Below are 23533 nucleotides of genomic sequence, written 5' to 3'. Positions count from 1 at the left end.
AGGGGAGGGAGGAGGGGAGGCCCGAAGGGGTGGACAAGGAGACTCCAGGGGTCTCCAGGGCTCCTCTTGGCCCCCCTGTTTGAAAGAGCTCATGGATGAGGTGCCGCCTGGGCCCCCAGGGGTACGCAGGTCCGGCTGGGACAGGGCCCGAGGCTCCCGGGGCTGCGGAGGCCGCTCTCCAGTGGAAGCCAGCGGAGCCGAGCGGAGGGCCGAGGGGCCGGGGAGCCGAGGGGGAAGCGAGCCCCCAGGGGGACACGGGCCAAGGGGCCGCTCTAGAGGGCCACGCTCAAGGGCACGTCCCAGGGGAGCGGGGCAGAGCTGCGGGCCTTGGGCTCGGCGTCCGCCTCTCCTTCTCCCCTAAGGCCAGTCCCCCGTCGGCCTTGTCAGGGTGACGGTAACAGGCCGACACTGCGAAGTGTGCCCGGACCTCCGCCTGGGCAGCTGCTAATTACCGCCACGGGAGGAAACACCAGCGACGGGCATCACGCCCACCGCCTCCGGCACCCCCGGTGCTGCTGCGGAGAGGACAGGGGCGCTGGGGCCACCTCTCCCAGGGGCAGGGCCCCCCCGCCAGGGGAGGCGGAGCCGGCGCTCCCGCTCACAGCCTGCTTCACCCAGAGACCTCAGCAGGCCTCTGCCTCTCTGGACCTCAGTTTCCTCCTCGGCCGGACGGGTACGACAGCTCCAGCCCTGCCTACTGCGCAGCGTGGAAGAGGCAACCGACTGCAAAAGCACGATCCAGTGGCAACACCCTCACACCCTCTGTGCAGAGGCCAGGCTCTTCTGGGCTGCACGAGACCAGTGGGGTAGCCAGGGGCTGGGGGCACCGACAGGGCCAGACATCGTCCCGCCCTCCCAGCCCCACATCAAGTCCTTAAGACTTGCCGGCAACCAAACGAACCCTCCCGTCAGAAGAGAGGCAGAGCCTGAGTCCAGTGCACGGCGGGCCAGGGCCATGTGCGTCCCTGAGCCCGAGCCCGTGAGGACCCCCAGGCCTCCAGAAGCCCGCGTGCCGTGCGGTCACGGGCAGGACTCACGCCCGAGAGGGTGTCGCACGGCCCTGCCGCCCAGAATCACAGACGCGGGGCGGAGCGGGGAAGGCCCTTCAGAGACAAGCCGGGGGGCTGCGAACTGGCCTGTAGGTGCCGGGGCATCGGCACACGCAGCACCACGTGCACACGCGGCCAAGTTCATACAGCAGTGTGCACAGGCTAGAAGCAGCAAGCACCCCCCAGCACGCGCGCGCACACGCGTGCAGCATCTCAGGCCCAAAGCCAAGGCTCTTCCAGCCCGTGGAAACCTCTCCCTGTTGAGAAGGAAATAAAAAGCCCCATGTGGCCTTCCAGGCACATGTGGCCTCTCACGCTGCGGCCAAGCCAAGCAGCAGCGATTAGGCGGCTGGGAAGTGAAGCCCAGCGTGGCCTGAATATTTCACGGGAGAATTTGCTTCAGAGAAAATCCCTTCTTTGCCTCCGTGCACGTCAGGGTATAATTACCCATTAGGTAGCGGAGCAGAAGCCCGGGAGGACGCGCGGCTCCGGGTGCGGGCCCTTGCCCTGCCTCTGTGCGGGCCTGGTCCAGCCCATCCCGCCTCTCACTGGCCCCGGAGGAGGGACAAGCAGATGCCATTTGGGGACGTGAGGTGGCCTGGCCCATGGTGCCCTCTGCCCTAGGTCCTCGGACTGTGCCCCCAGCACCCAAGCCCCCATCCTTGGGCCCACCCTGCTTGGGGTCTCTCTGCAGAGGCCGTCGGCTGCCCTCACTCCCTCATCTTCCCCTTCTCTCAAGCTGCCTGAAGTTCCCTGAACAAATGGCAGAGACCAAGGCTGAAGGTGGAGGGAAGGTGAGCACCAGAGGACGGGACAGAGGACACCTCGGCTGGGCCCTGGAGCCCCCCCTGGCCTCCCAGCGCCTGCCCACCAGGCCGGGAAAGACCCTCCCTCACTCTTTCTGCCCTAAAAAATGTCCACTGGGCCTAAGTAAGGCAGGTGGCATCTCCTCCAGGAAGCCCTCCAGGACGCCTCCCTGGGTCAGGAGGCTTCTCAGTCTCCTACAGCCCCGACATTTCCCTCCACCACTGTTCTGTAATCAAAGGCTGAATACTTAGGAGGCCTACAGGGGCCAGAGAGGAGATGACAGGGACCGGAGGGGCGCCGTGACGCCATCAGGAGTGGCAGGACCTGGGAAGTGGAGGGCACAGGCCCTGAGTGAGGCAGAGACGCAGACACCTCACAGCCCAGCCGTCCCAGCCCCGGGGTAGATGCAAGACGACAGGACGCACGTTCCCACAAGGACCGTCGCACAAACGCGTCATTCCTAATCGCCAAAAAGAGGAGAGAATCCCAATGCCCGCGAATAAACGCGTAACAGAAAACACGGTCTCTCCGTAGCACGGATACGGTTGGGCCACGAGAAGGACTGCGGGGCCCGTCACAACGCGGATGAGCTCTGCAAACGTCCCCTTGGGTGGCCAGGCCCAGCAGGCTACGTGGCGCGGGACTCCAAGGCTAAGAAACGCGGACGAGGCCAGCCCAGACACAGGGAGCGGAGCGGGAGCCGTGGCTGCGGGGCCTGGGGGCTGGAGAGCGGAGATGGGCACAGGGCTCCTCCGAGGGCTGGAAACGCTCTGAAATTAGAACAGCGACCATCGTACACTCCTGTGAATGTGCTAAAAAAGGACCGAGCTGCACACTTTAAAGTGGTGAGTCTCAGGGTACGAGAATTAGATCTCGGTGTTAAGGAACCAGCGTGTTTGAAATGGAACCAACACATCCACAGGCCACATCCCCGGCCGCGGCCTCCAATTCCTGTCCCGCAGCTGACACATGGGTGACTCCCCCGAGAACCGAGAGGTGGCCGCCCCGAGGCCCCTCTGCAGGCCCAGAGCTGGCACCCGCGGGCAGGCCCTAGAACCACCGCTGTGCCCAAAGCAGCACGCTGACCCCCCTTTTGTGCCACATTTTGTGCTTTCCAAACCCCCCTCAGGGGCTCTGGCCCGAGTCCCAGCCGAGTCTCAGCGGAAGCCGCGAAGGTCCAGTTTCGGGGCCGCCTGTCCCCGGGGCCACACAGCGAGCTGCAGGCCGATCAGCAGAGGAGCCAGGCCTCCCGCCCGGGGCAGCCGGTGGCCACTCCCTCGCCAGCACGGCCCGGCCGGGTGCCCCAGACCCGAGTCCGCCTGCTGGATCTGGCCTCCCGCCTCGGGCAGCCACGGCACGGACGCCTCGCCCCTCGCCCCTCGCCCCTCCAGCAGCACCCCAGCCGGCCCACAGCTGCTTCCCAGAGCCCAGGCGCGGCCGGCACCAAGGCCTAGACCCCGTCCAAGCGACCGGCCGCTCCGGGCCGGCCAGGGGCAGAGTCCGGGGTTCGGGGACAGAGGGGCCTTCGGGGGGCGTGACGGGCCATCCGGGGGCTGACACAGCTACGGTGGGACAGTCCTGAGCAGAACGGGACGGCCGGCCACCACACCTGCGAGGGCCTAACCCCCTTCTCTGCCCTGGAGGGTGGGCCTCAGGGGGTGGGGTCTCCTCTCCTGAGAGGTCTCTTCTGCTCGCCTCCTCTTGGACTCAGCCATCCTCCCTCCCAGAACCTTCCGTCAGCAGCTCCTTCGGGCCCCATAAGGACAGCAGGTTTCCAGAACCTGCCCCATGAGCCCCTGTGTCTGCGGAGATGGCCTGGGGAAGGGGCACCAGAGCCGGCCCCTTGGTTCCCATCAGCCGCCGGAAGGCAGGGGGCGGTTTTCTATTTGGTTCACAGCCACGGCTCTGGGTCCAGAAGACCAGGTGCCCAGGAACTCGTGCTCGACGAACACGCTTCCCTGCGATGGCTCTGCACGGCCGAGGACTAAACAAGCGGAAATGACCGCTTGGGAATAAATTCTGAGGTCTCTGTGCGGCCCAGGAGGCCTCCTCCATCTGACCCCTCCTGGTCACACACTGAGCCCCGACCCTGATCACACACTGAGCCCTGAGCCTGGTCACACACTGAGCCCCGACCCTGATCACACACTGAGCCCTGAGCCTGGTCACACACTGAGCCCCGACCCTGATCACACACTGAGCCCTGAGCCTGGTCACACACTGAGCCCCGACCCTGATCACACACTGAGCCCTGAGCCTGGACACACTGAGCCCCGAGCCTGATCACACACTGAGCCCTGAGCCTGGTCACACACTGAGCCCTGAGCCTGGACACACACTGAGCCCCGACCCTGGACACACACTGAGCCCTGATCCTGGTCACTCAACAGAGTCCTGACCCTGCTCACACTCTGAGACTGACCTTGTTCACCCTCTGAGCCCTGAGCCTTGTCACATCCTGAGCACTGACCCTGGTCACACACATAGCCCTGACCCTGGCAGGGTAGACTGGCCCTCAAAAAGCTAGAAGAGGCTCCAAACACCTCAGCCTCTCTCCTACCACTACTCCTCAGGGCTAGGTGACAGATTCGGTCTGTGGGTGTCAGAGACAAGTTCCAGCCTTGAGTGCCTCCTGGCAACTGGTGTGGCAGCTAATGGGTGGCTGATTTCCTGACCTCGAGGCCAGGGCTGAGAATGTGACAAGCCTCCTCTGATCCCAGGACACAACAAGTATCTAATAGATGTCAGCTCCCCCTCGAGCCAGGCATCCACAGAGGAGCTGCCCCCACCCCCCACCCGCGCCCCCCTAAACCTGGCTCCAGCTCCACCCCGCTCTCTTTCCCAGGGCCCCGAAGAAAGCTGTGAATTGCTAGGTACCTGCCTCCTCCTCTGTCACCCTTCCCCCTGCCTGGCCTTTCCCAGCCCAGATACACATCACACCCGGCCCCCATTCCGTGTCCTCAGCTGGCTGTCAGCTAATCCCTGCAGAGGTGTTAACTGATAATTAAGATGTTAGCTGTAAACTTAACGTGTGATTCCCTGCCAGGAGTATTCTGGTTTTAACAGGTTCCTCTTCAAAATGGGAAAACCTTCAAGACCCAGCCAAATGGCAGACAGGGAAGCAGAGAGGGGTGGAGGGGTGTATTTTATGCCTGGAGCCCTTCCAGCCTCCCTGGAAGCCGCTCCCCTCCGCCTCTCCTTTCACCTGCGTGGACAGAGCGCAGGCATGGCTGCAGGGAGCCCGCTGCCTCCCGGTCTCAGCTCCACCTCCTAAGAGCTGATGCCTTTGGACATGTGATGACAACTCTCAGGGCCTCAGTTTCCACATCTGCAAATGGATATACAGAGTACCACCCCCGCAGGACCGCGAGGGCACACAGGAGGCCCTCGGGACTGGAGAGCCCTGTCCTCCCTGACTTCCCTCTGCCTCTCCCCGCTACCCCCGAAGGCATCTGTGTCAGCCTCCACTCCAACCCCCCCCACACACACACTCCACCCCCGTCGACGACTGAGCCTCCATACTCTCCACTTCCCAAACGTCTCCCCAGGCACAGATCAGTGGGATCAAACGATGGCAACGGATGGACGGACGGACGGAGCTGCAGAGCAGGGAGGAAAGTTTACTCCGTGAAGCATCAAAGCAACTGGCGGGTCGTCTGGGGAAAACTACTTTGATCCCCACCTCAAGCCACATACGTAACAACGTTCCAAATGAACTACAGAGCTACATGTTTTAAAATATCATAAACAACCAGAAAGTAACGCAAGACAACATTTTCAATACTTTGCAGTTGGGAAAGGCCAGAAACCGTAAAGGACAAGAGTGGCAAACCTGACCGCGGGACAGTTTTGAACATTTAAGGAGGTTAAGAAAAGCTCTGTAAGTGTGAATGACAAAAAAAAAAAAAAAAAAAACGTGAAAAGCTATTTGCCACATATGACAGATAAAGGGTTAAACCCCTTAACCTCTCATAAATCAGTTTGTTCTTGCAAGTCAATGAGTTGCATTTCACACATCCGCTCCGCCCCCACCCCTGAAACCAAGGTCATCTGCGATCTCCCGCAGCTAATGCAAGATCAATGTTCCCTCCGCCTCTCATCCCACCTCAGGCCTGAAGCAGGTCTTGCCCTTGGCTTCCAGGACCTCACACCTGCCTGGTTTTCCTCGGCCTCCTGGTTGCTCTTTCTTACTCACCTTTCCTGTTCCTCCTCAGCTCCCAACTCCTAACTGGGGAGGCCCCAGGGACAAGCCTCTGGTGCTTCTTTTCTACGTATATTCACTCCCTTGATGCTCTCAATCAATCTCAAGGCTTAAACTACTACCTTTAGGCTGATAATCCTGGGCTTGTATCTCCAGCCCAGACCTCTCCCCCAGACTCCAGCCTCACACATCCAACTGTCCCTCCACACTTCTTGGACGTCTACTGGCATGTCACGCTTGGCATGTGCCCAGCCAGGGCCTGCTCACAGGTGTGCCACCTGGGCAGTCACACAAGGCCCCTGAGTGTCGTCTAATGCTTTTGGTTTAATGCTCTACTGTTCCCACTTTGCAATTCTTAATGATTTTTTTAAACAAAGTGTGTCGGGAGGCCCGGGTGGCTCAGCGGTTTAGCGCTACCTTCCGTCCAAGGCCTGACCCTGGAGACCCGGGATCGAGTCCCACGTCGGGGTCCCTGCATGGAGCCTGCTTCTCCCTCTGCCTGTGTCTCTGCCTCTCTCTCTGTGTCTCTCATGAATAAATAAATAAAATCTTTAAAAAAAATAAAAATAAACAAAGTGTCACCCATTTTCACTTTGCTCCGGGCCCCACACATTAGGTCGGCAGGCCTGCCGCCCACAGATGAAGCCTTCTCCTTCCCTGCACCACCAAACTCACTCCTCTGTCCAGTCTCCGTTGATGGCAGCGACTTGGGCCCAAACCCTTGGAGTCATTGTTACAGACTGAATGTTTGTGCCCCTCAAAATTCATAAGCTGAAGCCCTAACCTCTAATGTGGTACTTGGAGGTGGGGCCTTTGGGAGGTAAATAGGATTAGATGAGGTCGAGTAGGGCCTCTTGATGGGATTAGTGTCCTTCAAAGAAGAGGAAGACTTCTGGGTTCTCTGCAGGCAGGCAGACTAAGGAAGAGGTCATGGGAGCCCAGGTGAGACGGTGGCTTGGTCTGCAAGCCAAGTGGGGGGTCGTCCCCAAGAGCTGAGTCTGTCAGCACCTTGATCTTAGACTTCCCGGTCTCCAGAAGTGTGAGGAACACACGTGTGTTGTTCAAGCCCCCAAGCCCATGGTGTTTGGTTATGGCCGCCTGAGATGACTAAGGCAGTAATCCTTGGCTCCCTCTCCGTCTCACACGCACACTCCGCCTCACCCAATCTGTCAGCAAGTCCCACTGGCTCTACCATGAGCACGCACCCAGACTCCATCCGCCTCCCCCACCTCCATCAAGCCCCCCCACTCCCGGCCCCCACTGTCTCTTCCCTAGATCGTTACAACAGCCTCCTGACTGATCTCCCTGCTTCCCTGGCCCCCTTCACAGCAGCCAGAGGGATCGGATTCAAATGAAATTCAGATCACATCATGTCATATTCAGAACCTTCCACGGCTCCCTGCTTCGTCCTGAGTAAAAGCCAAGTCTTCGGGGCAGCCATGTGATCTGCTCTGGATCCCCCTCTGGCCGTACCTCCCACCCTCTCTCACTCCCCATGTCCCAGCCGCTCCCATCCCTGCCCTGCTGTATTTTTTCCTCCTTTAAACTTAACACTCAATGCACACACCAAATTTCACTCATTTATCTGTTTTTCTCGGCCATCTCTCCTCCGCTAGCGCGTTAGTTCCAAGGAGCAGGTCTTTTTCTCAGTTTTGCTCACTGTTAGGTCCCCGACCAAAAGGGTGCTTGACACATAACAAGTGCTCAATAAACGCCTGCTGAATGCACGGACAGATGAGTAGCACAATGAGCTGAGGACATGACGTCAACAGGCAATTCGCAAACGAAGAAATGGAAGTGGCCAACAAACATACCTAGTCGTGCCCGACCTCATTCACAATCAAAGAAATGCAAAAGAAAAGCTATTTTCCCCTAACTCATCAGCAGAGATTTCCGTTACTGCTAATGCCCACGGCTGGCAAGGATGAGGGGACGAGGCCTCGTGCACGTGGTAAGTGGGCACTACCTTGTTGAGGTTGCCCTGGCCGTACGGATCACACCTTGGAAGATGTGCACCCTCCGACCCAGGCGGCCCACTTTCAGAAACACTCCTGAAGGACCCACCACACATGCACACAGACCACCAACTGGGAGGTTCCCTGGGGGAGGTTTATGGACGGCCAAACGCTCTAACGGGCCACCAGCAGGGCTGACGAGGATGCATAATTTTTTTATTTTTATTTATTTATTTTTATTTATTTATTTTTTTGGGATGCCTAATTTAAAGGCCCCCCAAGCCACGGGCAGGAGAGGACAGCTAAGAGCTCTGCAATGCTCTATACTACGTGTTGTCGGGTGAAAACTCAAGTGACAGAGCAGTGTAACCAGGATGAGTCCCTGTGTTTGCTTTTAAAATATTTTTATGGGATCCCTGGGTGGTTTGGCGGTTTAGCACCTGCCTTTGGCCCAGGGCACGATCCTGGAGTCCTGGGATCGAGTCCCACATCAGGCTCTCGGTGCATGGAGCCTGCTTCTCCCTCCTCCTGTGTCTCTGCCTCTCTCTCTCTCTCTCTCTCTCATAAATAAATAAATAAATCTTAAAAAATATATTTTTATAAGTGCAAAGAAAAAGAGTCTGGAGGGAGATATACTGAACTAGTTAGCAGCGCTTAGTCCTGGGGAGGAAAAGATTAGGGGAAGGACTCAAAGTGCATGCTTCAAATACTTTGGATTGTTTGATAGATACATAGATACATAGACAGATGACATACGGAGAACATATTACCTAACTGATCAGAAAAAGGATTCCATTTGCCATGAAAACACTTCCCTGGTCTCCCCAGTTTTGAAAGATGCAGAAATAGGGCATCCCAAGCCATGCATTGTCTGGCCCTGCCTCATTCCTGTTACCCCCCACCTCCATCCCCACACCCCAAGCACTCTGGGTTCCAACCTCATGAAACAATTTTCTATTCTTGGTTCTTTTCACGGCTCCAGGCCTGTCTCACAGTTCTGTTCACGGGCACAGAGGCTCAGCTGGCCACACCCCATGACCCTGCTGTCAGAGAGCCACATAGGGGGAGGACCCTGAGGGCACTGTCAACAGCCTCCAGAGGGAGCCCCCAGGTCTCTGCCCCAGGGTTGGCCTGTGGGACCTGGGGGAGTCAGGAGATGTCCACTGATTCCGACCTGAGCAGGCTGGGCCACCAGGACAGTCATCACAGGCACTGGAGCCAGCTGGTCCAAGGGGGCCAAGGCGGGCCCAGCAGGGAGACTTGCCAGAAGTAGAGAGGGGACCGGAGCTTCAGTCCCACTAGAGTTGTCAGATTTAGCAAAAATTGTATCCAATGCAAGATCGGGGATACACTTATGCTAAAAAAAATTGTTACCTGTCTGGAGCTCTAATTTAACTGGACATCCGGTATTTTTTCTGCAATCCCACAGTCCATCCCACCTGGGGGGCTGTTGGCCCTGAGCAGAAAGCCTCCACCCTTCGGGGTGCCCCGAAGCAGCAGAGAAATGCCAAGTAGATCCAAAGTGAGCGGGGCTGGTCCTGGTGCCCAGAAGAGCACCTGTGCCCTGGGGGAGTCCTGCAGGGGTCTGGGGCCTTCCGGAGTAAGAGCCGTCCCTCGTGGAAGCACACACGCAAGCCTAGCTCGGCGACTCCGGCAGAGAAAGGCCGGAGTGACGGCACCGGGAGCCCCACGGATGCAGAAGCTCCCAGAGCCACAGGGCTTAGGGAAAGGATGCTGAACAGACCACAGGACGATCGGGGTGGCAGCCTTGTATGTCCTGGGGCCTCTCGGTGCCCCCAGGCGCCCCAGGAGGCCCTGCTGTGGTCGGAGCCTTCACAGCCACCTGTGTCCCACACCGTCGCCCGCAGCCCATCCGCTCCTCACTGCCCGAGCCCTCCCCCCCAGCAGAGGCAGGAGGCGGCGGGAGCCCCTGCTCTCCCCCTACCTGGGTCAGACGGCGCCGGGAGGCCAACAGATCTGCCTCTGGGGGCCCGGGGAGCAGCAGCCTCTCGGTCGCGGTCCCAGCATGCACTGCAGTGGAAGAGCAGGAGGGTTAGTGCAGGTGAGATGGGCCTCGGCTACTCTACCCGGGACGTCTGAGCCCTCCCCACGGGCCGCAAGAGCCCCAGCAAGGTCCAGAAGGTCCCCTGCACCATCGGCGCCCGCGGGCTGGCTGACCACTCCTCCCGTAGGAGGCTCCCTGACCCCTCCATCCATGGTCCTCCTCCTACACGTGGTCACAAGCTGCTGTGCCCTGTCCCCCGTCCTCCCCGGCTGCCTGGCCCTGTGTATGCCCAGAGTGGAAGCCCGGCCACGCGGCCACGCTGCCGCTCCTCCGGGCCAGGCTCCTTCTCCTCCTCGGAAAGCCTCCCCTGCCCTCCGTGTGCGCGAGGCCCTCCTTCCCCGTGTCGCACTACCCCGAATGACCTACCTGTCATCCGGATTTCCCTGTCTCAACAATCTCACCGAGAGCTTTTTTTCCAGGCAGGTTAATTGAGCTATAATTTACCTAGAGTAAAATTTACCCTTTCTAGCACACAGTTCCGTGCGTTTTGACAGCTGCACGCAGCCGTGGAACCGCGACCACAGTCAAGACAGAACAATTCTATCAAAAGTCTCCCCGCGCCGTCCCTTTGTAGCCAACTTCCTGCACCCCAGCCCCTAACAACCACTCATCTATTTCCTGTCTCTGTAGGTTTGCATTTTCCAGAATATCAGACGAAGGGAATCATCTCCATGTAGCCTTTTGAGTCTGGCTTTATTCACTTAGCATATAATGCATTTGCGATTTACCTTTGTTGTTTCTTTGTTCCTAGTTTCATTCTTTTTTTATTGCTGAGTAGTATTCAATTGTTCATCCGTTTACCGGCTCAAGGGCATTTGGGCTGTTTCCAGCTTGTGGCGACTATGAATAAAGCCACTATAAATATTCACATACAGGTTTCTACGTGAACATAAGTTGTTACTTCCCTTGGGTAAATACTTAGCGGCAGGATTGCTGGGTTCTATGGTAAACATATTTTTAACTTTATAAGAAACTGCCAAACGTGGTTTTTTTGTTTTTTTGGTTTTTTTTGGCCAAACTGTTTTCTAAAGTGGCTGTACCATTTTGCATTCCCACCAGCAACACGGGAGAGTCCCCCTTGTTCCGTATCCTTACTGACACTTGATATTGCCAATTTGGTAGACGTCAATGCAAGAGACACACGGTGGTATCTCACTGGTTTTAATTTTTCATGTACCTGATTTACTGTTTTCGTACCATCTCTATTTGCAATTATCATCTTAATTTAATTATTTACATCTTTCTTTTTTTCCATTTCCCCCATCATCCATGAGAGCAGAGACCCTGACGTCTACTCCCCCAATACCTAGCACAGCATCTGGTACTAGATGATGGTGGTGGTGGTGGTGGTGATGGGGGTGGGGGTGGTGGTGATGACGGTGATGATGGTGGTGGTGATAGTGGTGATGGTGGTGGTGATGGGAGTGATGGTGGTGGTGGTGGTGGTGGTGGTGGTGGTGGTGGTGACGGCAGCTGCAGTGTTGAGAGTTAATATTTATAGAGTACTTATCATGTGCCCAGCGCTGTTCTGAGGACTTTACAAATACTAACCCATTTAATGCTCACCCTTCCCCTAAGACAGATACATGCTATCAATACCCTCATGTTAAGAGAAGAAAGCTGAGGCAGAGGGAAGTACCTGGCCCTAGGTCACTTCGCTGATAAGGGGCCAAGCCATGCTTCCATCCCAGCTGTTCTGGAATCAGACCGCACAGTAGTCATCAGTACATTCCATGACCCACATTTGCTGAAGGAATGAAAGCCTGGATGAAAGGCAGGATCTTCTAGCTCTCTCTCACGGTGAGGGTATGCTCCTGGGCTGGAGGCCATCATACCCAACATGCCATAGACTGAGTGTCTATGTCCCGTCCACACCCCCAAATTCCTGTGTTGAAACTGAAGTCCAAGGTAATGGTATTTGGAGGTGAGGCTTTGGGGGAGGGGATTAGGTCATGAAGGTCTCATGAATCTCATGAATGAGATTAGCACCTTTACCAAAGAGACCCGTCCCTTGTGCCATAGGATGACACCATGAAAAGATGGCGTCGATGACCTAGGAAACGGGCCCTCACTAGACACCAAATCTGCCGGCGTCTTGGTCTTGGACTTCCCAGCCTCCAGAACCGGGAGACAATAACCCTCTGCTGTTTACTGGCCACCCAGTCTGTGGGATTTTGTTAGAGCAGCCCAAATGGACTTAAGACATAGCTTCTGATGTCTTCTCTTGGATTTTCTCCCGCCAAAGCTGAACTTGTCTTCACTCCCGTTCCTGCTTCTCCTCTTGAGAAACTCATTTTATGGGATGGTCTTGGTATTCGAAGCAGTCATTGGGGTAAGAGGGGAGAGGCTGAGTCAAACCTAGAGCTTGGTGAGTGGAGGCCTGGACCTGGGCCTGCCATGGGGCTTATTCATCCATAGGGACTCTTCCCCAAAGCTTCTCTCATCAAGCCCTCCCAGACACTCTGGCTTCCCCAACCCCAGTGGAGAGAATGACAGCAGGTCGTGGCCTTGGCGCTTCTGAAGCCCTGGCTCTGACAGTGGTCCTGTAACACCCCTTGTAGAGAAGATTTTACTGGTCGCTGAACATCTGGGTGCATTTCCTCCACGCCCTCCTGTCCTAGCAGGATGTCCCCTCTCCTCGTCCCCCTTATAGTCAGTTGAGGCTGCATGAGAAGTTCTGGCCAATGGGTTGGGAACAAAAGTGATGTGTGTCATTGCTGGGCCGAGGCATTTAAGAGCAGAGTGTGATTCCATCTTTTTCTCTTCTTTGCCACGGTGACTGGAGGAGGCCCCGCGTTCCAGGTGGGGCGGCTACAGGATGGTGGAGTTCCGGCCAGCCTGGGTCCCTGCGTGACTGTACGGACCAGAGTCCGCCCCCGTCCCCACTTCCCTCACTGGACACGGAATACGAGGTCAGACTGTCCATAGAGGAAGAAAGAATAACAGAGCCTTTGCTGCCGTAGGTCACCGGTAGTTCCCAGAGCACCGGTTCGAGCAGCACGGCCCTGCACACCCCCCGGCATCCCCATGGGCCACCTGGGGCACATGACCTTGCTGTATTTGCTTGGAGAGCATGTTTGCATGACGTTCTGAGGGAGAGAACTAAGCTCCATTTGGAAGCCCCTAAATCACTAGCACTTCAGTGGGGGACACAAATGCATCAATCCCCAATTTCACAGGTTCTCCATCCACAAGTAAAAGGGGGAAGTTTCCAGCCCTGTAGTAGGATCCGCCAGCGGGATGATCCCCCCTGCAGAAGGGAGGCGCGAGCAGAGGCAAGCGGTAACACCTCCAGGACAGCGGGCGCCTCGGCCTACATTCAAGGGCTTGGAGTTGAACTTCGAACAAAGGCTAGGGCGCCCTCAGAGCTTTAGCCCCGCTCGGCCCGGGGCCCCTCTTTGTCTGCCCTGGATGACAGCTGGGGCAGGGAGGTTCCAGCAGGGCCCTTGAGCCACCATGACAGCGGCCACAAGCTTAATTCACCTTTGTATTTTGAAATTATGGTCACTTTACTTTGGCAATTATCCCCTTCAATGCTCTGCGCTCCTGTGGGACAACCCGGGACCACAGGGAGAAGAGGGAGCCCCTGGAGGCACCAACCGGCTCTGGCAGCGACCTGAGGGGAAGGGCCTCGCGTCCATTAACGCCCCCGGGGTTCCTCGCTTTTTCCGAGAGCGATGGTTCGGCAGTAGTGGGTTATACTGCCTCCCTTGTACCCACGTTGGGGAGAACCTTAAAGGGTGCCGTGCAGCGTCCTTGAGGCCCGCAGGACGTGGGCAAGCTTGGGGAGGGTCGTGGTCCTCGTTGTCGGAGGAGGAGGAGGAGGAGGAGGAGGAGGAGGAGGAGGAGGAGGAGTGCTGACGTGGCTAGGCCGCCCCCAGTGCCCAAAGGCTCACCTGGCCTTGTTCGGCCAGGTTGGCTGGGAGTCCTAGGGGCGCCCTGCAGGGGTGCGGGGTGAGTGGAGGCGGGGCTGGGCTGGAAGCAGGCAGAGATGGTGCAGGAGCCCCGGGACAGAGCCAGCCTCCCCGAAGCCGTCACAAGGACCCTGTCTCCTACCGGCCGGGGTTCTGCTGTCCCGGGTGTAACCCCCCCCAGCCCCCCAGGCAGTCTCAGGCAGCTCTCTCGTCCTTCGGGTTAATAAGCAGGTGTGCCTGATGCCGGGCAACTGAGAACAAAACCCTACAAGCGCTGGCGGCTCCATCCTTTACCACGAGCATTTATTTACCCGGCGGCTCGTTCCGGCGACGAGAAATCCGCAGTGGTGAGTCTGATGATTTCGGTGGGAAACCTTTACCTGGGTGTAGACCTGAGGTTCGAGCCCAGTGTGAACACCTTGCTCTCACCCTTCGCAGCCACAGGATCTGCTCTGATCTGCTCTGATCTGCTCGTGGGAGGAAACCGTGCCGGGATTTGCGGGGCTTTCGGCTTTTGTTTCCTGTGGGTCGGGCTGCTGGCCGGGGCTCAGGGCTCCAGCGACGGCTGCGGCCCGGGGGCCGGTCGGGCTGGGTCAGCTGGGCCCTCGGCCCCAGAGCACACCCGGCTCCACCCAGGGAGCAAGGGGTGTTCCAGACACCGGATCCGGATCCGCGTGGGGTGCACGGAGGCTGCCCTGCCCCTGGACGCCCTTTGCCACCAGCTGCGCTTCAATTCACGGTCTGCCAAGGCCTTGGGGGCTGACGCCGAGGACAGAGGTTCACAGGCACAGGGTGAAAGAAGGCCCCGCGGGGACCAGAGGAAGAGCTGGCACGGGGTGAAGTGACAGGTGAAGAGAAGACGAGAGGAAGGAGGCAGGACGGAGCAGAGACCGAGGTGAAGGCGTCGCCTTGGGCCGTCGCCATCGGCCTCCCGGGCGGAGCGCGTCGCGGGCGCTAACACTTCAGTGCCGCCAGCACCCTGCGAGGTGGGCACCGGGATCGTCTACGTTTTCAGAATGGGGACACTGAGGCACGGAGAGGGGCCGTAACTTGCCTTGTAAGGTCCCGGCACTCGCGCTCAGAGTCCCCGACGAAACGGGGTTGGTCAGTTAGAGGCGAGGGCAAGGCTCCTAACAGTGTTGGCGGGAGGGACGGTGGGGGCTCAGCCGTGGAGCGTCTGCCTCTCGCCCGGGCTGTGACCTCGGGGTCCCGGGATCGAGTCCCACGTCGGGCTCCCTGCAAGGAGCCTGCTTCTCCCTCTGCCTGTGTCTCTGCCTCTCTCTGTGTGTCTCTCATGAATAAATAAATAAAATCTTTTTTTAAAAAATACTGTTGGGTGGTCAGATCTAAGTTGTCGAAAAAAATCCCCTTTCTGTCTCGTACCGCTCTGCCTCCTTAAGCCACTTACTTAACCAGAGCCTGGGTCCTTGTCCATAAGACAACCTCCTACGGTGGGAGAGGTCACCGAGTGAGCGTGCGCCGAGCCGCGGACACTACCTGGCGGAGAACAGACGCTCCACGAAGATGAGAGTCCGTGCCGCGGCCCCTCCGTGCAGCCACGGTACAGAAGGCCAACCCCAGACCCCGGGTACAGATGGCCAACCCCAGACCCTGCTGGTACCCGTGTGCATAGATGTGTTCACAGATGCCGCGTCCCTGCACGGGGGAGCACCTGCAGGCACCTGCATGCATTTCCCTCCTAATCTGTCCCCACCTCACAGTGGTGGTGGCACGAGCCATGCAGACCCCCAGCCGCACACCCCGGCATTGCTCCAAAGTCCTTTCCCTCTCCCTCTTCCATCGTCACATCCCATCACTATGGGCAGCCAATCGTTGAGTATTTCCCAAACTCACCTTCTCCCCAGTCTTGCCCCAACCCCACCCAGGACAAAGGTCTCAGCTGCTCCCCGTCCTCCGGCTCGCTGTCCCCCTCCGCCCGCCCTGCACACAGCGGCCATCAGAGCCACCTTTCCCAGTCACCCATCTGACCTCCACTTAGAACCCTTCCAGGAAGCCCGGCCAAGCAGGATGTGAAACTCAGAAACTCAGAAAAAGTCTGACAGATTTGACTAAATAAAGATCTAAAGCTTCTCTAGGGCCAAAGAGACCATAAACCAAGTTAAAAAAGACAAACAGCAGACTAGGGAAAAGATGTGCAATGCACCCAACAGACAAAAAAGTCTGAAAATCCCTAATATACTAAAAGCTCCTTTGTAGCAACAAGAAATAAGGAAAAAAGGAAAAGGAAGAAAAATGGGCAAAGGATATGAACAGTCAATTCACGGAGGAGGAAGTACAAATGGTCCACGAACAAGATGCTCAGCTCCGCTGGGGAGAAGGAAAGTGAGTGTTGAAACCGCAGCAAGACGCTCTCCTGGATTCTTAGCTCAAGTTAAAAAGCTTGGTCAGTTGGGTGCGGAGGACGGTGTGGGGGACGTGGCCAGCCACAGATTCCGCGGGCGGCCCAACCTTCTGCAAGAGCGCCGCGGCCACCTACCAAAATGTGATAAACGTGCCCTTTGGCCAGGCAACCCCACCTCTACAAATCCATCCTAGATGCTCACGCGTGTCAGCAAGATGTCTACTCGAGGGCGGCCGCTGACGCCTTATTCGGAAGAGTGAAAAACTGAAGATGACCTAAGTATCCGTCAACCCAGGACTCGTTACCCACACCACCCTTTGGCCAAACAAGGGACTATTAGGCAACCATTAAAATGGATACCACAGGGATCCCTGGGTGGCGCAGCGGTTTGGCGCCTGCCTTTGGCCCAGGGCGCAATCCTGGAGACCCGGGATCGAATCCCACGTCGGGCTCCCGGTGCCTGGAGCCTGCTTCTCCCTCTGCCTGTGTCTCTGCCTCTCTCTCTCTCTCTCTCTGTGTGACTATCATAAATAAATAAAAATTAAAAAAAAATAAAATGGACACCACAGACCTGTGTGCAGGGCCCCTGACAGATGCGCACCCCATGCCGGAAAGGGAAAGGGGGAGCCGCATGTGCTGGACATGAATCCATGTTTTTTTTTTTTAAAAAAAAGTGAGATACAGGGGACGCATGGGGGGCTCAGCGGTTAAGCTCTGCTTTCAGCTCAGGTTGTGACCCCAGGGTCCTGGGATCGAATCCCGCATCGGGCTCCCCCTGCTTCTCCCTCTGCCTGTGTCTCTGCCTCTCTCTCTGTGTCTCATGAATAAATAAATACAATCTTTAAAATAAATAGATAGATAGTGATATACGGGGCACCCGGGTGGTTCAGTCGGTAGAGCACGTGACTCTTGATCTCGGGGTTGTGAGTTCAAGCCCCATGTTGGGTGTAGAGATTACTCAGAACTAAAACCTTTAGGGGGCGCCCAGGTGGCTCAGGGGTTGAGCATCTGCCTCTGGCTCAGGTCGTGATCCCCGGGTCCTGGGATCGAGTCCCGCATCGGGCTCCCTGCAGGGAGCCTGCCTCTCCCCCGGCCTGTGTCTCTGTGTCTCTCGTGAATAAATAAATAAAACCTTTTTTTTTTTTTAAAAAAAAGAACTAAAACCTTTAAAGAAAAAGTGATATATAATACATATGTTTGTAAAACGCAGCAAAAAGCTCTGGAAGGAGGCACCTCAGACCCACGATGGTGAGGCCTTGGCAGCACAAGATTTAAGGGCAAAGAGGGAACTTCCATGTGTATAGACACACGTCTATACTGTTTCAATGTCTTTGCATGAGCAAATGTTAAAAAAGAAGAAAGAGAAAAAAAAGACCCCATCCCATGGCCCCTCACGGGCTATAGGGCTATACTCCCCCATGTGGCATCCAAGGTCCCTCAGGACACAGCCCTGGGACCTCCCCTTGACCCCCCTTTTTTTTTTAAAGATTTATTTACTTATTTGAGAGAGCAAGGTGAGACAGCATGAGCATGAGGAGGGGCGGAGGCAGAGGGAGGAGCAGACTCCCCGCTGAGCAGGGAGCCCGACTCAGGGCTGGCCCCCAGGACCCTGAGGTCATGACCTGAGCTGAAGGCAGACACTTAGCCGACTGAGCCCCCCAGACGCCCCTCCTTGACCCATTCTTAAGTCTAGACAGAGCCAGATCCCTTGCATGTCCCCAAACTGCCTCTGGATCTTCATCTATGGTTCCCTCTTCTGGGCACGTCCTTCCCTGCCTCTGGGCCTCATCATGTGTCACCACCTTCTGGAAACTCCCTCAACACTGTACCTTCAGGCCCCTCCCAGAGTCACAGTGACAGCGCACAGTCGCTGTGGGTCTACGTCAGGGCTGCGCCATGGGCTTCACGCTGTGTTCAGAGCAACCCCAGAGGGGCTTGTCAGCACCTCATCTACCAGAGGAGGAAACTGAGGCACGGCGAGATTCCACGACTGGCTCAGCCACACCACCAGGAATCAGCAGAGCCATCGAGGGTGCCCATGCAGAGGGGCCTGCGCTGGGGCCCGTAGACTCTCCTGCGAGCCCCAGTGGTGGGCCTTGCCTTGTTCCTGCCCTGCTCCCCGAACCTGGGCCCGGGGAGGTCTGCTGGGGCCTCAAGGCAGCCCTCCATCCCCAGCAGGCACGGCTGCTGCAGAGCATCTGGCAGGCTGCGGGCCGGTGTCCTCAGGGGGCTAAGGGACCCGGGACTGCTGAGGAAAGGGACGGGTTTGTGGAGGTGTGACCCCTCCCAAGGAAGCCCGCCCCCCACTATCTCTTGTACCCCTACTGTGTGCCAGGCCCTGGGGGCCACCGGCCCTGCCTTCCAGGAGCCTCGAGGTCAGACCCAGGAGGGCCAGGAGCCTAGGGGGCAGGGCGGAGAGCACCTGTGGGATGGTGCAGGGAGCGCGGGTGACTTCTGCCTGGAGAGTGAGCCCACGGGTGGCTCCATGAAGGAAGTGGCGTCTGGGCCCAGCCTAGAGACATGAAGGGGGTTTGGGCAGATGGCGATGGGGAGGAGAACTCCGGGGGCTGAATCAGCTTGAACAGGGCCTAGTGTAGTGTGGGGGGCGGAAAGTGCGGGGCGGCCGGGGGTGAGTCACGGTTGTGGCTCCAGAAGGCGGCAGTGGACGAGGAGGGGCGCGGGGGGGGGGGGGGGACAGCAGCAGAGGCGAGGCCAGGCTGGCCTGAGGCGGAGGGGTGGCTGGGCCCAGGGTGGGAGGGTGTCAGGCAAGCTCCCTCCGCCTCTGCACGCAGCGGGTGGCTCTCGGGGGGACTCTGGCCCAGGCCCAGCCACCTGGATAAACACCTCCCCAGACTGCTAAGGGGTTTAAAGGAGAAGGTGCTTCCAGCACTGGGAACCTGCAGAGGGGAGGTCAACACGCCTGGGGGGCCTGCCGGGGCCGGGGGCCGCCGCCTGCGGGGTGTGGACTTGCATCCCACGCAGTCCTGTGCTTGCGTTCGGGGTAACGTGATTCAGACCCTTTAACCTTAAGGACGGATGAGAGGCACAGCCCCGTGATCTGGGAGGGTCCCGGCCTCACTTTGCCCACGACAGTGGTGGGCGGCTGGCTGCGTGGGTTCTCTGGGCCGGCTTTCTCAGGGAGGCAAGAAGAGGGGGGGAAGAGGAACCTAGTGGAACCAGGAGAGGGGACAAGCGGGATGGGAAAGCAGCAGACTTCCTTCGGGGGCCGGTCCCCTACGCAGCCGGGACCCTCTGCTCCCCGCAGGCCTCAGGCTCCAGCCAGGTGAGGGGGGAGGAGTTGGAAGGGGACAACTCCTGCCCCCCAGGGCCCAGGCATTCCCTGAAGGGCGGTGCGCAGGCCGAGAGCTCCGGGAACTGCCCCCACTGGGCAACGTCGGGCGGGTCCCTGCACACCTGTGAGCTCCTGGATGCAAGGGATAAAAATGCCTCCCTTGTAAGGTAACACTACCGGCCGGCGCCCTACCAGCCCTCCCCACGCGAGTCGTGCCAGCCAGTTCCTGCAGGAGAGTCACTCACCCGGGGGGGTTCCAGCGACCCGGCCCCCACACCAGCCCCGCACCATCCTCCTCCGTGGCGACCAGCGTCAGCCCCTCCAGCACCCCCAGCCTCCCCACCTCAGCTCCGACCTCAGTGCCCGCGTGCTTGTCACTCCCCCCACCAGCCCTGCGGGCAGGGACCGTGTGTGACTCATCTTGGCCATTTCAGAGACTGGTGCGGGCCTCGCAGGGCAGTCCTGCCGATAAGCAGGAGGGCTGGCGCTGAGGACGGACAAGTAGGGTCTCCTGCCCTGCCCACCCCAGCCCGTTACTCCGCCCGCAAGCCCCTGACGATGCTGGGCTGAGTGAGGCTGGGATCAGGGCTCAGTCTAGGACTGGGATCAGGGCTCGGGGTGGGGTAGGTCAGAGCTCCATACAGGAGGTTTTCTGCCTCGGGACTCTCCCCAGCCTCGCCCACCGCTTGCAAACCACATCTTCTGCTCTCGAGAGGCAGGGGCCTGCCTTCCGGTCCTCGTTATGCGCACCCCGCACCCTGGCAGGGCCCGTCCTATGCTGCACCCTCCACAGCTCTGCTGGGATTCCCATATTCCCGTTTCCCCGGCCCCCAACCCCAGCCCAGCAGAAGTGGCCCGAGGCAGCAAGCACCTCCCTGCATCCCTAACTGGGCTTCAGAAACACAGCCAGGACGGCCGTCCTGGCACGGATGCATCCCCACGGCCAGGAGAAGGGGTTTGCGGATTGTCCCTGATTTCTCAATTCTCCACCCCGCTGCCCTCACTCCCTTAGCCCAGAGACCACCAACGGCCCTAAACCCAGGTCTGGCTCAGCATGCAGGTAAGGTGTCCACTGGCCCGTGCATGCAACAAGACGTGACACCCCAAATGCCCCCACCTGTCGCAGTGCCTGAAACCCCTGCTTTGTGCTCCTTGCTCTCAGCCACCCTTGCCCAACCCCCTCTGAAACCCAGTTGTGGGTCAGTTTTCAGCTGTCTGGGTGCAGGGACTGTTGGATCCCTCAGTCCTGGGTGACTCGGGCCTAGTCCGAGCTCAGGGGAGCTGCATCCGAGGCCGCCCTGGGTGGGCACCAGAGCTAGGCTTCCTCCCAAGACCGCCAGGGCAGGGGGCTGCGGCCACCCCTCTGCCCCCACCCACAACGCCAAGCCCCCTACCCTCTCTGCCCGCTACTCTCAAGCAGAGGGTCAAGTTGGTTTGCTGGCAAGACACATGGTTCTCATTTTAATTAATTAAAGAAAAATCTAATCACTGCATTAAACTTCTCATTACTCCACTTGAATACCCGTTAAGTAAATTTAATTACCAGAGGATTGGGTTTCCCAGCCTCTTTCATTAGCTTCTGATAAGATGAGAAGCGGGGAGGGAGCTGGGCGGGAGGCAGAACAATGTCATTCGTGACCCGCAGAGGGCAGGGTGGGCACTTCCCCCCGGGTTGCCACGGTCAGGCCTCCGTGTCTCCCTGGGGACAGGCTCAGCCCGGGCTCTGGGGGAGACACTCCCACCCCAGCCACCTTTGGGAAGGGCAAAGCCCGGCGTCCGGCTGAGAGCTTTAACCCAGGCCACTCTTGCTTATTTGTAATTTAGACCCCACCTTCCCCGAAAAGAGTCTGAGGCTACTAAGAACAGCACAAGCTGAAAATTAAGAAATCAGAAGGAGAAAATGAGACAGAGGAGGCCAGAGGTAAGGCTACTGAGCGACCACGTGACAGCACTCTGAGCCCTAACGAGACGTGGGCCACAAACCAGCCACCTGCTTCCTGGCAGCCAAGGCAAAGAGAGCAACACGCTTCGGCACCGCTGCTGGAACCCACAGAGCGTTCACGGGGACGTGCCTCCCCGTCTGTCGGAAGGGTGCAGCCGAGGAAGGACTCAAGGAGACAGACAGTGGCCGGGGCAGTGAGCAGAGGCCTCCCGGAAAGGGAGGGACCCACACAGGCCCTGAAGGAGGATGCAGAGAGCAAGAAGGGGCACAGGAGGCGGGAGGACCACATGGCTGAGGCTGAAGGCAGAGGGGGAGAGGCGGGGAGCAGAGGGAGGACGGGGAGGCCTGGGGCGGGGCGGGAAAAGCTTCTGGAGAGGAGGGGACAACGGTCCACCCCGTCAGCAGACCCCAGGCTGGGCAGCCCAGCTCGGGGCCACCTTGTCTGCGGGGCGGGAGGTTCTGTGGTGTGAACCCGGGGACCAGCCCGAGGCTACGCTCCCTGAGACCACGACCTCACTCACGGGCTCATTCCTACCCCATTCCTGCTCTTTCCCCCTTCCGGGGATCCCGACTGGCAATACTTGCTCTGTGGCTCCTTCCAAATTTGAAGAGGATAGGATGTTCCCAGCTCCCCGGAAAAGGAAGGAGACGAGGACAAGGATTTACGGAGCACCTGCCAGACGCCAGCGCTTCGCACAGATCATTTCGAGTAGCTCTCGAAGCATCCCTGCCCGGTGGGGTCATCATCAGATCAGGAAACCAAGGCTCAGGGAGGCGCAGGGATTTGCCCAAGGACGCGCAGCACATCGGCATCTACCTGGGACTGGCGTCCAGCTGTCCAAGCCGGACAAACTCCACCGCTCATTTGTCACTTGCTTCCCTCAATCAGGGGTGACTCCTTCTGCAGCTAGACTCCAAGCTTCCTTTGGGGAACACCCTCCCTTCGCTCCTGGTCACACGGCTGGGGAGGGACAGGCCCTGACCCCCAGTCCCTTTAGGTTTCCAGGACCTGTGGACCCCGTTAAAGGGTCAGGACGATCCAAACAGGGATCCAATCGGGCCCAAGAGATCAACCCCAGGACTTCTGTTTGTTCCATCAAGAAAGCAGAATTCATCTCCAGCCCTGACCCCAGATTTTAACCTGGGAGCATGTTGCCTCAGAAACTCTTGGCAGACATCCTGTGACCGTGTCATGTGCCACGGCTCCCAAGAGCAGAGCCATCACCCAGGACGAGAAGCAGAGAAATACAGACAGGAAACAGGTCCTGGTCACATTGTTTGAGCCACTGGATCAAGCCCTGCCCGAAGCCCAACCTACCTCTGAACCCTTCAGTTATGTGAGCTGCTAATTTTATTTTATCCAAATGGTTTTTTTTTTTTTTTTTTTTTTTTGCCATTGCAACCAAGGGAATTCTGACAGAGACCAAGTTCAGAAAGGTTTCCTTCTTATTCCAGAGACCACGAAAGCCCAGCTGAGTATCCCCAGGAGCCAGGGAGTGAGCAGAGTGAGGATGCCACCTACCGTGACTGCTACTGAGCCCCTCGGAGTCCTGAAGCTTGCGGAGCCCCCAGGCTGGGGTGAGGGGTAGGCTTGGAAGCTGGTCCAGGGACTGGATGGGGGCAGAGCCCTGTAGATGCAGGTGGGAGGCTGGGTGGCCTCACAGGCTCAAGGCAGCCAGGACATGGCCATGGGATCCCTGGAAAACAGGAGAGACAAGGGTGAGCAGTAGGGCTCGTAGCGGGACAGAGGAGCCCGTGGGCACAGGGGCAGGGTGAAGGCAGCTACTTTGGCAAAGGTGAGACCAAAGCCAGCCGAGCTCCTCTGCACACCCTCACATCCCGCCTCTGCTTCCCCCTGTTCACTGCACCCCAGCCCAGGCATCTCTCCTCCCCCTGCCGCACCTCCAGGCTGCAGAAAAGCAACTATGGGGGGCTCCTCCGACAGG

The 23533-nt window shown here is 58.3% G+C and overlaps 1 protein-coding gene across 3 annotated transcripts in view; it reads right to left on the bottom strand.

Moving 5' to 3' along the window:
- LINGO1 (leucine rich repeat and Ig domain containing 1) overlaps positions 1–23243 on the bottom strand; it is a 69017-nt gene extending 45774 nt beyond the window's left edge. Inside the window, exons 1-2 of one of the 3 annotated variants that reach the window (XM_038581051.1) lie at positions 23110–23243; positions 9958–10043 (exon numbers count right to left, since the gene is read on the bottom strand). The gene's annotated coding sequence lies outside the window, so the exon portion shown is untranslated. Of the gene's footprint in view, positions 1–9957; positions 10044–23109 lie in introns of those variants that run through there. The other 2 variants (XM_038581052.1, XM_038581048.1) reach the window with 2 other exon arrangements.
- Positions 23244–23533: the final 290 nt, after the last annotated feature.

Source organism: Canis lupus, chromosome 30 (assembly GCF_011100685.1).
Source record: "Canis lupus familiaris isolate Mischka breed German Shepherd chromosome 30, alternate assembly UU_Cfam_GSD_1.0, whole genome shotgun sequence".
NCBI classification, from domain to species: Eukaryota; Metazoa; Chordata; class Mammalia; order Carnivora; family Canidae; genus Canis; species Canis lupus.
This window is presented reverse-complemented; position numbering and strand designations above follow the sequence as displayed.